Genomic DNA, 3,892 nt, shown 5'->3' on the forward strand with positions numbered 1-3,892 from the left:
GGATATCCTGTTGTCCCAATGCCATTTGTTGAAGGCACTGTTTTCTCCCTATTGAGTTGTCTTGACACACTTTTCAAAACTCAATATAAATTAAGGATTTATGTCAGATTCTCTGTTCTATTCCATTGGTCTATATATCTAACCTTATGCCTTTACTATACTGTCTTGATTACTGTAGCTTTGTATTATGTTTTGAACTTGAGAAGCATAAGTTTTCCAGTTTTGTTCTTTTTAAAGATTGGTTTTGCTATGAGTATCTTGCATTTCCATGTGAGAAAATTTCTGCAGAAAGGCAGCTGGGATTTTGATAGACATTGTATTGAATCTATAAGAGAGTAGTGAAATCTTATTTTTTTTCTTTAAAAAAATTTTTAGAGAGATTTTTGCTATGGGTGCATGCGCTCACAGGAGAGACAGAGAGACAGAAAGTGAGAAATCACCCACGAGGGGGGATGGTCAAGCCACAATCCCTTCTCTTCCATTCTCCTCTTGGGATTTTCTGCACGCATATACACACACCTGGTGTGAGTTGAACCACAATCGACTACGTGGGTGTCCAGGGACATAACCATTATGCCATCTACAGTTCCCCAGAGTAGTGCAATCTTAACAATGTTAAGTCTTCTGGTGGATGAAAGTGGTATGTCTCTCCATTTATTTAGCTCTCCTTTGGTTTCTTTTTGTTCAGTGTTTCACAGTTTTCAATGCACACATCTTGCATATCTTTGTTAAGTTTATTTCTGAGTTGGGTTTGAACTCGATGTCCTGATTCAGTCACTGAACTGAATTTATCTGCAAACTCCAGGAAGACACGGTGACCTTGGGGAAGTCAGCATCACTCATGAGCTGGAGAGTCCCATGCCCTTGCTTCTCTTCAAGGGCCTGTCCTGCTGCCGTGCCTCTGCAGTAACTGGCCATTCAAGAGTCAGAAAGCTGATTGTGTGCTCTGTAGCTCAATGAGCAGGGACAACCATGGCCTAGACCCGCGTCTCTCAGACCATCTGCAGAGAAGGACAAGGCTTTTTATTTTTTTTTTTTCCCTAACTCATTGCAGCTCTCTACTTTCATAAAACATAAGCTCAAAAAGATGAAACAGAAAGTGAACATACAAAATGTAAGCCCAAACTTCTATTATTAGAGTCAACTCATTAAGTCAGTCCATTCCATTGTTACAAAGGCTTCTGAGCATTTGCTCTCCATTGTCAGACCCGCGTCTCTCAGACCATCTGCAGAGAAGGACAAGGCTTTTTATTTTTTTTTTTTTCCCTAACTCATTGCAGCTCTCTACTTTCATAAAACATAAGCTCAAAAAGATGAAACAGAAAGTGAACATACAAAATGTAAGCCCAAACTTCTATTATTAGAGTCAACTCATTAAGTCAGTCCATTCCATTGTTACAAAGGCTTCTGAGCATTTGCTCTCCATTGTCGTACTTAGGACTTCATGGGCCAGGAACAAGCAATTTGCCGACCAGCAGTGTGCCATATTCCGTATTTCAGGAAGTGTTTCCCTAGACGACCCAAACTTTAATCACCAAGAAATAGGGGTCCCCTGACTGCCAAGCCCAGGCTGTCTAAAGCAGAGGAGTATGTCCACATTAGAATGAAGATTGGATTGGAATGAAGTCTTCGGTGGGACTCATGTCATCATCTGAATTGAGACTGCACAGATTTATGCATTATTCATTGTCCTGAGCAATAAAAACTCCCTGAGTTCCTCAGTGCCCCGGGCCCAGAATAGCTTAATTGGCCACTGTTGCTCTGCAATGCAAAGTGCCTGTTTAATTCTGCTTTCTGCATTTTTACATCAGAACAGGCCCAGTAAGAGGCATCTTCTATCTTTAGTTCCTGGCTTCTGTTCTTTGCTTGCTGTGTGAATGGGGGCCCTCCCTGCAGAGCTTCCTGCCAGAGCACTGTCCCCAGATCACCCAGGGCTCAGATGCTGCCTGAGCAGCTGTGAGCACAGATGGGGAGGAAAGACAGCCAAGCCCGGGAGCTGGGCAAGGCCTGGGCTCCCTGTCCTCAGTCACCCTGGAGCACCTCAGAGGGCAGTGGTCCTGGGGGATGGGTCGGGTCCAGAGTCAGGCTGGATGTGGCTCAAGGCTGAGCCCTAAGAATGTGAGCAGGTCCTTTCTCTGGAAAGGAGAATCACTGGGTGGATGGCATAAGGCTGTTGGGAAGGTGTAATGGCACAGATAAAACTATGACCAAATCCTGGCTAGTAGTGAGCCTCAGGAGGACTAAACGACTATCACGGAGCAAAGCTGAGACACCTCAGGGTGTCACCTTCACGACTGCCAGGGCTACCTGGTTCTCTCTCTCACCCCCACCCCCACACCTCTCCCTGAAAAGGGATCAAGTCCTCTTGAAGTTCTCTACATCAACTCTGACAATCAGTTGTCTAACTCGAATGCCACAAGTGATGGGAAACTCACCACTGCCCTTCTCAGCCTCTCAGAGGCCCTGCACACACTCACTGGGTGCTGCTCCCGGGCTGCCCAGATGACAGTGCAAATGCTTGAAAACCATGGTCTGGCTTCCTGGAGACAGTACTTGCCTGGGGTGGGCATCCCAGCTCCTGCAGGCCTCTCTCCTATTTATCGTTGCACAGTTCTGATAACACACTCCGTGTGGGATTGCTTCCCAGAGTGGGAGGCTGTGAGATGAACCTGGTGGCCTAGGTGTGCATGCCCTGTGGGCCCTGGGCAAGGTTATCGCTGCTCCCCTCAGAACCAGGCTTCTGACAACGCCCCACCACCCACATCCTGAGCTTCCTGTGGTGCTCCCTCCTAAAAGCCAGCATTGTTTTGTGAAGGGGCTCCGGGCCCATCCCTATTCTACTGTTGAGGGGTTCCCTCAAGGTGGGCCCCTCATCTCAGTGCCCTCAGACTCCTTGCTTCCTCCTGACACCATGGACACCTCTCCCTGGTTCCTGGGCCTCCTGATGCTCTGCTCGTTACCAAGTCCCGGAGCAAGACCTTCCTTTACACTCCTCTCCTCTCCACTCCCTATCTCCTCCCTGCCTCCTGTCCTTCCCCTGCCTTGCTTTTCCCTTCCCCTTTCTTTCTCTTCCTCTTTACTTCTCTTCCCTCCCCCTCTTTGTCTTCCCCTCCCCTCTCCCCTCTTCTCACCCCTCTTCTCCCTCTCTCTTCCCTCAAGGCAGAGGCTGTTAGGCAGCTAGGCATTAAGAGCAGCCATAATGGAATGCTTACCAAAAAGAGGTTACTTACAGCAGCCAGCTGAGTCATACCCTTGGATGACTTATAGCCCCCTCTTCCCTAACCCTTGCTCTTCCAGGCCAAATTATTACAGACTGCCCCCTCAGGACACACAAAAGAATGATGAGAGTCCAAGTCCAGGGTTCGTTAATATCTTAACTCCAGAATCTATCTACGTCGGATGGAAAACTTACATGGGCCCAATGGGAACTATGAGATAGGCCCCAAATATACAACAAAGGGCCACAATTAGGGGCAAAGGATACCCATACCACAAGTCTAAATAACAAGAAATCTATGTGACTATTAAACCAACACTTCCTTGGATAAAAGCCTTGGAAAACTTAAGGTTCTTGTATAAGCGGCTGCTCAGTTGAGAGCTCCCCTTACCTGTTGGGAAAGGGTTTCCTTCCTTCTGTCACAGAATGAAATCTGCTTGCTTAGTGACATTCATGTCACTAATTCTTTGTGAGCTATGGAAAAGAACCCATGTCCCATCGTGGGTGCTGGGTCTGATCACCCTGCACTCTAGCATCCCCGTGTCACCTTTCTGTTCCTTACCCTCTTCTTGTCCATCCCGTTTCTTTTCTTCCTACCCTAAACAACTCAGTCCTAAAGCCATGGGTTGAAGCACCCACTCCCTCAGTTCCAGGCCTGGGAAGCCATGGTGTCTC

The sequence above is a fragment of the Tupaia chinensis genome, unplaced genomic scaffold (assembly GCF_000334495.1).
Source record: "Tupaia chinensis unplaced genomic scaffold, TupChi_1.0 Scaffold138390_1, whole genome shotgun sequence".
In the NCBI taxonomy this organism is placed as follows: domain Eukaryota; kingdom Metazoa; phylum Chordata; class Mammalia; order Scandentia; family Tupaiidae; genus Tupaia; species Tupaia belangeri.